Source organism: Lissotriton vulgaris, chromosome 7 (genome assembly GCF_964263255.1).
Source record: "Lissotriton vulgaris chromosome 7, aLisVul1.2, whole genome shotgun sequence".
NCBI lineage: Eukaryota > Metazoa > Chordata > Amphibia > Caudata > Salamandridae > Lissotriton > Lissotriton vulgaris.
Window position 1 is genome coordinate 140,791,344 of NC_141695.1, and position 11,542 is coordinate 140,802,885.

General features: G+C 44.2%; 1 long non-coding RNA gene across 1 annotated transcript; it reads right to left on the reverse strand.

The window, feature by feature from the left end:
• Positions 1–7,781: 7,781 nt before the first annotated feature.
• LOC147701018 (uncharacterized) lies at positions 7,782–8,976 on the reverse strand. The gene is made up of 4 exons (XR_015297150.1): positions 8,933–8,976; positions 8,225–8,307; positions 8,003–8,118; positions 7,782–7,918 (listed from the first exon to the last, which is right to left on the reverse strand). It is a non-coding gene; the product is annotated as an uncharacterized LOC147701018 (long non-coding RNA).
• Positions 8,977–11,542: the final 2,566 nt, after the last annotated feature.

Genomic DNA, 11,542 nt, shown 5'->3' on the forward strand with positions numbered 1-11,542 from the left:
TAAATGTCCAACGTAATCTTAACAATCTGTCAAGAAGTTCTCTGGGGGGTATCACTCCACATGAAGTCCTGTTTGGGACCAGAAAGTTAGTATCGGCTCTCGATTGTCAGACTTCAGTGGTAGAGCAAAAACCCTTTGATATCAAAGATTGTTTGGCTGTTTTACAGGACGTAAATGAAATAAGAACTAAACAAAGTAATGTGTTCCTGAAGCCAACCACCACTGAAGAGAAACCGACCGTCGTAGCAAGGCCTGTCTGGATTCCTAAGCTTGGGGATTTAGTTAGAGAAAAGATCGCGGACAAAAGGAATTTGGTCCTTCTTACAGACAACCAGTGCCTGTCCTAACAATCCACGGATCAAGTACATTATTACTGCCGCCCCTTGCTGGTAAAAAGGAGAACAGGTTTGTGTCCATCGACCTCGTCAAACGACATCATGTGGCTGATAATAAGCAGTGGGCCAAGTGTACTTCGTCCAAGTAGCAGACGCCATAATCTGGATACTATTGAAGAGGTTCAAACTGAGAGACTCATCACCTTTGAAGAATCTGCAGTGCAAAATGAAGGATTAAGCAATAAAGCTATGGAACTTGTACCTCTTGAGGCCCAAATAACAGTTTGTCAAGAAACACCTGTCTCCAATGAAGTAACAAGTGATCAAGTTGTTCCAGCGATTTCAACAAATCCTGATGCAATCCCTACCATTAAAAGAACTGCCTCTGGCTATTTCATTAACTTTGATACGTTTTCTGAGGATCCTAGCAAGCCTGAAATGACGCCAGCTAAAAGAACTTTCAGAATTGGTAGATTCTAAAAATGTTGCGGACAAAGACACTTTGTACACGTTTTATCAATATATAAAGTTAAAATCCCACCAGTATTGAGTTACTCTTGAGAACTAGTGGACGACCAGCAGTGGGTTTATTTTGAGAAGGTTGAGGGACGTATTTGGCGCCAGATTGCCTCCCATAGAGGCGATCAGGCTTGAATTTGGGCTCCTCTTGACCTATGTGTTCGCAATGGCTGCATGTTAGAGATGGAGTAATGACTTATTGAACAGCACTGAAAACACTGACGGGCAGCGATAAGGTAGGAAATATTTGCAAGCCTGAAGGGGAAAAGCGTTGTTTTTTAGGATTCATGTGAAAGCTGCATTTTTATTTGACATTAGGCATAGTAGTGTAGGTTCTTTACCACATTAAGCTTTAATAATGGTTATTAAAAAGCCAACTTATGAAGTCAGTTGTAAAAGAGATATTGCCCTGTGCTTGGGTCATTCCGGCAATGATATAATATCTGGGAGTAGTATTTATAAACAACCTTAACCGTATGTTCTATGGAAACTCCTTCACAGTGTGCGCAGAACTATACTGTTGTTAAGGATGAGTCAGCTGGCCTCCGACCTACCTATGGGGGTACTCCCCAACTTAAAAAGGGACATCCGAAGCCCTGAAATGGCGTAGTGGCATACCGCAGGAATCCCGACCTGGGGGATCTATTCATCGACTCCACACTCTGTGAATATAAGACACTTGTAAATGATTATGGATTATCCCCTGGATCGTTCCTAATATCACTAGCACTATCCCAGACGTGGGGTACTAGACAAGCTAAGCCGAAAACATACTTCAAATGCTCCTGACGCATGGCAAGGGTAGGAGAGCAAATACTATGCTCTATAACTCACTCAAACTGGACACCGCAACCCTTATGGACCCTTTCAGGGATTATTGGGATAACGTACTCGAGACCACGTTAATCGATAAACAATAGGCGCAGGACTTATCTTATCCAAAATGAATAGCAATAAACGCTCAAAGCAAATTCACACAATTTAACTACTTACACCATACCTACTTAACCCCACACATACTAGCAAGGATGTACAAGGACACCCGCAACATCTGTCTCTGTTGCCTGGGCACCAGAGTCATGTTCCTGCACATGGTGTGGGACTGCCCAAGTATGAAAGCATATTGGAACGAGGTGAAAACCCCTCTCTCGGAACCCACCGAGACATCAATGATACACAAGGGCTGCACTTCCTGTTGGGAATCACCAAGTGTACCTTCGAGAGAAAAAATATTAATAAATGTATGGACTTGGCACTCAGACTGGCCAAACGTAGACTGGCCATGATGTGGAAATCGAGCCAACCACAATGTACACAGATATGGCTTGCAGCACTTAAGACAACGCTAATCGCAAAACATTTACAACTGCAGGATACTGCACATACACAAAATATAGGCGCTAACCCCACAGAGTGGCAGAAATACTTATTGTGCAGTATTAGGTTGTCTTTCATAGATTCACATGCTTGAATATTTCGTGGCATCGAAGTGGGAGCCCCACGGTAAATAAAATAGCAATAAAATACCAATAAAATATGTAAAAACACAAAAATACACAACCCAGAAATACTTGTAAGTACCAGGTTAGTTTTCTCACATAGGAATGCATAGAGAGAGAAATCTTTTGTAACATTTCCCTGTCATTATGGTAGTCCAAACTACAGCCAATCGGGCGCAAGCACCCCTCTAGAACCTTCTCCTCGGAGGCTCAGGCCCTCAGATTTTCTACTGGACGTCGTGTGAAGGGAGCCTCCCTGAGCTCTGCTCAGTTTCTACTTTCTTCTGGTTCTTCAGTGTTTTCTACAATGTCTTCAAGTAAGAAGTCTTTGTTTAGACCGTGTTCTTCTTGTGGGAAGTTGAGAATTCATTCTGAGGATCCCCACAAGAAGTGTATATATTGCCTCTATCCTGACCATGAGGTAGGCAAATGTAAAATTTGCAGGACTTTTCCCACCAAAACCCTAAAGGATAGGGAGGGTCGTCTCCTCCTTTGCTTACAGAGACTGAAAGACAAGTACTCAGCTCTCTCTGACGCAGAAAGCCTGGTTTCAGGTACGTCTAAAGCCGCCTCAAAGCATAGCAGTGTGCAGGATTTACCTTCTCTCTTCTTGAAGAAGTAGAAACTTTCCCTCTTGAAGGCTCCTGTGGTGTCTACACCTTCTCCTGCTACGCCTACGCCCCCGAGATGTGACTCTCAGGCATCTACGGCTTCTTCTAAGCATGTTTCAACCACAAAACGTGCAAAATCGCCGACGGGAGCGTCGATGATTGTCCCGACGACGAGATCTGCCGTCGCCATCTCCGGCTCGTCGACGGCAACTGTGACAACGACTTCAGCTTCTGGCTCTTCGACGATGGCTGCGTCAACGTCATCTGTGTCGACAAAGGTATGCCTCAGCTTTAAGACTGTCTTGTTGACGATTCCAATCACCTTGACATCGAAAAAGAGTCTCTCGTCATCATCAGGATCTTCGTCGAGGAGGGTTGTGAAGAGGGCCTCCTCATCGTCGTCTGCCCCGATGATGAGTGCTCCGTCGACGGCGGCTTCATTAAAAATATGCCCATCGATGACGGCTCCATCTATGGTGGCTCCGTCTACGGTGGCTCCATCGATATCTGTACTGTCGTCGTCGACGACTTCGAGGACAATATCGTCGACGGTGGTTCCATCAGCATTCGAATCCTTGCCTCTGGTGCCACTTCCTTCATCCGGGTCTGGTTATTCCACCGTTGAACTCCAACACCAATGTCGTCAGGTGCCTGTGGAACATCTTGCCATTCCAGAAGACACACAGCCCCCGTCACCCCTGTTTGTGACAGGTTCTGAACAGGACTCTGGTTCTGAGGAAGACGAAGATGATCACTTCCAAGCAGCACGAAGTCCTTCTTAACTAGTCATAAAGTGTCAGGACTTTTTGGGATGATCATGAGAATTTGTCTTTTCAGGAAGAGGAACCTTCCACTCAGGGTCCTACTAGAACACTTCCACTTTCCCTAATTTCCAATCTCCAGTATATGCTAGAGGATTACAACAGGCGTTTTCCGCCATCTCGCCATGGCTCTCCTTTGCCTACAGCACCTGCGCCTGCACCGATTCTAGCAGCTGTTCCACTGCCGCAACCCACACCGCCATCTGCCCTGCTTCCTGCACCTGGACCGGCTCCGGCAGCTGTTCCACTGCCGCAGCCGACACCGCCATCTGCCCCGGTTACGACTTCTATTCAGGACTTTACAGTTCCGCTAACAGCCGTTTCGTGGTGCGCGCAGACGCTGCACCACCTCTTCCTTTCATGGCGGATCTAATCTGTACCGCTCCTATGGCCAGGGAAATCAGCGGTATTCCAACCAACCACAACAGACCTCTCGTCAGCAGTCTTCCAAATCATATCGAGGAAAGTCTTCCTATAGAGGATCCACTTCCAAAAGGCAATGACTTGCCTTCCCTGCACAAGTTTGGAGGTCGAGTCTCCCGGTTCTTTTTGTCAATGGTCCTCAATCACCTCGGACTGTTGGGTGCTGGACATTGTTTCGAAGGGTCACGCTTTGGAGTTTGTAAAGTTTCCTCCTCACACTCCTCAGCTGGTCCACCTCCAGCGCACCTAAAAGATCTTTTCCTGCAGATTCGAATCATGATTCAAAAAGGTGCCATCGAAGTGGTTGCAGAACATCAGAAAGGGATGGGATTTTATTCCCGATTTTACCTCATCCTCAAAAAGACAGGCGACTGGCGTCCAATCCTCGATTTACAGGCAATGAACAAATACCTGAAGTGCCAGTCCTTCCGCATGCTCACGCTGGTGGAGATTTTACGGCTTCTCTGCAAGGATGATTTCATGACCACAATCGACCTCCAGGACGCTTATTTCCATGTGCCAATTCGTCCTCGACACCGGAAGTATTGGCGCTTCCAGGTGGGGCGGAGAGACTTTCAATTCAAGGTGCTGCATTCGGCCTAGGCTCTGCCTCTCGTGTCTTCACAAAGGTCTTGGCTCCTGTGGTGGCTTACCTACATCTACAGGGCGTTCAAATTTTTCCATACCTGGACGATTGTCTCATCAAGTCGCAGTCTCGCACCCAGCTGTTTCGAGACACTCAACTCTGTCAGACCTTATTTCGCACCCTCGTTCTTTCCATCAGTACCGAGAAGTCTCAGGTAAACCCAGCTCCCTGCAGGACCTTCTAGGCGCCACTCTAGATACGTCACAAGCCAAAGCAATCATTTCTCACGAATGTCAGCTGCGGATTCTACGCTTAGTGGCTCTCATTTGTTCAAAAGAGTCCATTTCCGTTCGTATGTTGAAGTCGTTTCTGGGAATGGCGTCCTCATGCATTTCTCTGATACCAAATTGCAGTTTCAAGAGTCGCCCCATGCAGGAAGAATGGGACGGTCAGAGGCGTCAGATCACAGGCTCTTTCAGCGATCTGGTCTTTGTGACCGCTCGGATGAGGTCGGCTCTTCAGTGGTGGGCGCAGCCGTCCAAAGGGGCTGCAGGCACTTCGTTCCTCACCATCACTCCGGAACTTATTCTGACCACAGATGCCTCCTTGGAAGGATGGGGCGCGCACCTTCAAGGGCTGTCCATAAAAGACAAGTGGACTCAGTCTCAACGCTCCTGGCACATCAACAGGCTGGAGTTGATGGCAATCTTTCTGGATCTCAAATCGTTCCATCCTCTGATCCAGGGAGAATCAGTGCTCATCCAAACCGACAATACCACCAGCATGCACTACGTGAACAAGCAGGGCGGAACCAAATCTCCTCTCCTGTCTCGATTGGCACAAACTATCTGGGATTGGGCGATTCGGTACAACATTACCCGGACAGCAGTTCACCTACCAGGCATCTCCAACATCCTAGCGGATGCCCTCAGAAGATCCGCTTCATCGACTCAACAGTGGGAGCTGCATCAGCCAACTCCGGACTTCATCTTTCGGCGTTGGGGTCATCCACACATGGATCTCTTTGCGAGCCCGGTGAACCGTCAATGCCCGTCTTTTGCAAGTTGGCTTCCCCATCCAGAATCATCCGGGAATGCCCTTTTGATGGACTGGTGCAATCTATTCGCCTACGCTTTTCCGCCGATTACACTGGTTCCTCGAGTGTTATGGAAGATGCGGAGACAGCCGTGCCACATTCTCCTGATCGCTCCCAGATGGCATTGACAAGCGTATGTTCTCGGAACTGCTGCCTCTTTTCACAGTGTGAACCCGTTCTCCTTCATCCTCGAGGGGATCTCCTCACGATGAACGAGGGTCAGACCTGTCATCCGGACCCCTCCTCTCTCAAATGATCGGCCTGGAACCTGAGAACCTTGAATTTGCCCATTTGAACATTTCACCAGAATGCAGGGACATTCCTGGCCATGTCTGAACTGGGGTGGTGTGGAGTGCAAAAAAACGATGGATTTAGGCACAGATCTCTGTACTGGGGTGAATGTATGACATTGTTCTGCATTCTATCCATCAACTGTTGTTTTTGCAGGGACATTCTTGCCAATGCCGGAGCTCCATCTACAATAAAAACGTACAAATTAAAGTGGAAAAGATTCCGTCACTGGTGCGCAGCGGCCAACATTCATCCTGTGCATTCCACTCCAGCTCAGTTGCTACCGTTCTTTCTACAGCTGGCACAGTCAGGACTTTCCCATTCCACTTTGAAAGTTTTCTTGGCGGCGATTTCTCGCTTCCCGCCGAATGGCTCCTCCTCTCTCTGCTCGTCCAGAGTCATTCGTCAATTCTCCAAGGGTTTGTTCAAGAAGTTCCCGCCCATTCGGCGTTCTCCTCCAACATGGCACCTCAACATCGTTTTGGCGCAAATAATGAAAGCACCATTCGAGCCCATCCATAAGGCAGATGTAAAAATTTTAACTTGGAAGGTGGCCCTTCTCTTTGCTTTGACCTCTTCACGTCACATAAGTGATATTCACACCTTTACAATTAAGCCTCCTTTTCTCCAATTCAAATCGGACTGTGTTGTGCTTTCATGCCTAAAGTACCCACTGACTTTCACCTTAATCAACCTGTTTTCTTAAAGACTTTCTTTCCCAATCCTCAATCTCCAGCTGAGCAACGTTTGCATTCTCTGGACATTAAACAATGCTTTAAATTTTACATCAATAGAACGGCACCCTTTCGCAAATCTGATCAGTTGTTCGTAGCCTACGGACGCATGCGCAAGGGGCGTCCTGTTACCAAGCCAACTATTGCACGATGGATTTCTTCAGCAATTTCTTTCTGCCATCAGAAAGCTGGCAAGCCTCTTCAATCCTCGGTGAGAGCTCATTCCACCAGGGCAATGTCATCCTCTACTGCCCTGTTTGCTGGTGTGCCTTTTCACCAAATTTGCCGAGCAGCTACGGGGTCCAGCAGGCACACTTTCATGAGACATTACTGCCTTGAAGCGATCAACGAGGCTGATACGGCAGTGGGACAAGCAGTGCTTCTCAATCTTTTTAACTAAGGGGAGCCTCTGCTTTCTACCCTCCACCTATATGGTTTGTGTAATGATAGTGTTATTATTATTATTATTATTATTATTATTATTATTATCATTCCTACCTGGCTATGCTATGCTATCTTGCATCTTTATGCCTATGCATTGCTATTTTTGTTTTTACAGCTGGCTGTTACTACTCACTATTCTTTTCACCATTAATTTTAATGGGGTGGCCCTGTGACCCTCAGAACCTGGGTTCCAAGTGTATATATGCAACAATGGTTCTGTTGGGAAGAAAAATTGTGTGATTGTCCTTATGACAGGAGATATTTGCAGTATTGCTTCAAAATTACAATTAACTATTGGCTTACACTTGATTAAGTGCATGAAAGTGAAAAAAGGGTGACATTTGCTATGATTAACAAATAAACATACATTACGACAATTAAAAACCAGTCCAAAATTCACTGTACATTGGTTACAACCCTATTGCAATTTTCTAATTGTGGTTGAAACTAAGTAGGGACTGATGGGCAATGTTACGTGGCCGTTTCAACCCTGTGTTACGGTGCTTGTTTTTCGCAATCAGCTCGGGTCTTCATCAGGACTACAGAAAGACTGGACAACCTATGGGGAAAGGAAGGACTTTTAGTATTTTAGGTGTGTTCTAATGTGTTAAGAGGTAAGAGTGTAACCATATGGTTATCTAACCTGTCGTGATCAAAAACCTGCGCCTATTTCTAAGACGGGGGTAGGAGGATCCGTCAGCCGACAATATTCACTCCTCAAAGGTATTCACTCTTCCGGGGTCTTTCTCTTCACCAAATCTGCAAGTGAGGTTCTATCGTTACTACACTTCACTTTTTAAAAAGTTTTTTATTATTATAATAAACCCCTGATACAGGGTTTGAACATAGTATTAATCGTACATACCTTATGCAATTTATGCATATGATTCATACACCAGCCGGTGGAGAATCTAAAAGTTATTCGTATAAGTGCCGCTTTTCGATCACCTGCGATGACAAGAAAAGAAAACTTGAATCAGATTCTTCGTAGATTCAAGATTTGGAAAACAATCACAATTGAACAACCCTCTTTATATTGTGTACAGGGTAGTTACAAAGCGCAAGTCATACATGCACTATACAGGATTTTAAAGGTCCAGAATGATGTCGACCCTATGGACGCTTTTTTACCCGTAAAATGAAATGAAGGGTATTGTCAATTAAAACACTTCATTTGGATAGAGTAAAGTGCAGTATTATCTTAAAAGAAAACACAGTGCTCGCTTATTGCAGGGGCCTGTAGTATTCTTCGAGTTCAATTTCTCATGCACTATCAACACACACGTGTATTGAAATTAAAGCGCTCAATGTGGAAAGGCTCTTCGGTATATTTTCAAAAGAAGGGCACAGGTAAACCACAAGTGTTACGGCTCCCGAGCAAGGAAACTCAGTACAGGGTTCACTTCAAAGGTTTTTAAACTGCACTGTGCGCTATTTAAATTTGGCTCCTGAGCAAAGAAACTTATACGCCTCAGTGCAGAGTTCACTTTAAAAGTTTCTAGACGGCAACGTGTGGTATTCAAACACAATGCGAAGGGGTTCGGCAGGACCTGTGGAGTTGGATCCTACTTACTGATTTTTGAGTCAGAGGAACGTCTCTCTCTCCTTCGAGAATTCAATCGGGAATACTTGAATTTCGGCCATTATGGAGTCACTTTTAAGTCAAACTTCACATATCACACGTGACCTAAACAGCGTGATTTGGGGATTCATAAAACCTGGAGTGGAATTTGAAAAATGACTCGGGGTCACCGTGTCTTTAGATTTTAGGTTCCTTAAGTAAAAAATTCCTTGCGGAAAATGATGTTAGACTGGAAATCTGAAGGGAACTCAAATTGACATTAACCCTTCGGTCTCAAATTGTTAATAATTTTGCATATAGGTACATCATATTACAATTGAAGACCTACTTTATACTCCTGTGATTAAGTTTCTGAATTTCTGAAGGATGCAAAGTTATCACAATCAATACCCATATCAAGAAACATTTTTATGTGGATTTACGGCATGGAATAAAGATATATCGGTCGCATAACTCATCTTAATACCTTTTCAATTTCATACAACATGATCTCACATTTATACAAAAGTTCATACCATCATATTACACCAAGAACTCTATACAAAGGTAAAAAATCTAATTCAGTTATATGTTACTCAAATTGTGTTGCTGACATTTATAGCCTATAAGACTTATTCCTGCATTTTTTGATTTAAAATGTACAGTATACACTCAGTAATAAGCCTAGACCGGATGGATTAATATTTGTCACGCGTAACATTTACAGTTGTCTCATAGTCTGCTCATTTGCATATAGGTCTCTTCCTGTTCATTCAAACCTTGTGCTACTGAGTTAAGGATATGTATCCACAGACACTCTTTGTAATTCAAAGTGGAAGTCATGTTCCCTCCTCTCTGACGTAAGACCACTTTTTCTATGACCCACCATTCTAGGTCTTCATGTGTGTGGTTTGCCATTTTATAGTGTTCCACCAGTGGCGCCCCCTGTGTGCTGCAACAAATTCTACTCTGGTGCTGCATGATTCTATTTTTCACTCGTTGAGTTGTTTGTCCCACATAGATTAGCTGGCATGGGCATTTGATGGCATATACGAGGTTCTGACTATTATAGTTTGTGAATCTAGTCATTGTGTACTGTTTTGAACCGTATGTAAACGAATTTCCAGTTTTTGTGTATTTACATACTTTACAATGTCCGCACCGCTGATCCCCTGTGATTGGTTGTAAGCCCAATTGGCTTCTGATATCATCTGATTTGGTAGTCTGCAAAAAGGATGATACTAGATAATCTTTCACATTTTTTGCCCGTTTGTATGAGCACATTGGTGGTTCAGGCATTCCAATTTACTGGCCAACTAGGTTCCAGTATTTTTTAACCACTTTGGAGATCTCATGACTCCTGTTTCCCTGGGGCGGTACCATGCCCGTTTACAAGATCTGTTTAGTAGGCCCCTCGGGTATCCTCTCTCCTTTAGTTTACTGATGGGAGCATCACTTTCTTTGAAATAATCCTGACGTCTAGAACAATTTCTGCGTAAACGCAAAAACTGCCCGAAAGGCAGGTTATCCCGCAGATCACTGGGATGATGAGAGTTATAACGCAATAAAGTATTGCGGTCTGTTTGCTTCTTGTATAAATTCATTAAGATCTTTCCATCTTCAATCTCAAAAGTTAAATCCAAGACTGGTATTCATTCTTTGTGAAAGGACATTGTGAACTGGATATCTGTAGAGCATTGATTTAGCCAAATCAAGAATGTTTCTAACGTATCTTTTGTACCAGTCCAAATCATAATACCATTGTCTATATACCTTTGCCATTTAATTATACACTCCCCATACGGGTTTTGGTTACTGTAAAGGTATTTAGACTCAAAATCATCCATATAGATGTTCGCCAGACTTGGGGCAAATCCAGCTCCCATCGCCACTCCTCTGCATTGATAATAAAACTTATTTTGAAACATGAAGTAATTCTTAGACATGGCAATCTCCAAAAGTTGTACCAGGAAATCTGTAGGCACCCAATGTGGTGCCGGACGTGAGTGGAGAGTCTTTTTATTTACCTCAATCGCCCCATGCTGGAGTATGCTCGTATATAACGAGCATACATCAAGGGTGACGAGTAACTGTGTTTCTGAGTCAAATGGTAAATCTTCAAAGATTTGTATCGTGTGCATGGTGTCCTTCAGGTATGATTTCGTATTTAGCACAAAAGGTTGTAGGAAGCTGTCAAGATATTGGTTTATAGGCTCAAGAATGGATCCACAATCGAAACAATCGGTCTCCCTGGGGGTTTGTGAATGCTTTTGTGGATCTTGGGGATGGTATATATGGTCGGAAACTCTGGGTCTATTTTATTTAGGAATTTCAATTCTGGCTCAGAGAGGTATCCTTCTTCCATTCCTTTGGTAGTCAGAATCCTTATCAGTCTGGCAACCTCTTTTCTTGGATCACCCGGGATTTTTGTGTAACTGTTCTCACAATTGAGTTGTTGTTGCATCTCTGCTATATAGTCTTCGCGGTCTTGTATCACCACTGCTCCCCCTTATCAGCTGTCTTGATGACAATCGATTCATTGGATTTTAGATCTTGGAGTGCTTGTCTTTCTCCTTTGGAGATATTGTGCTTAATATATTTGGAGTTGTTCAGTAAGCCCAT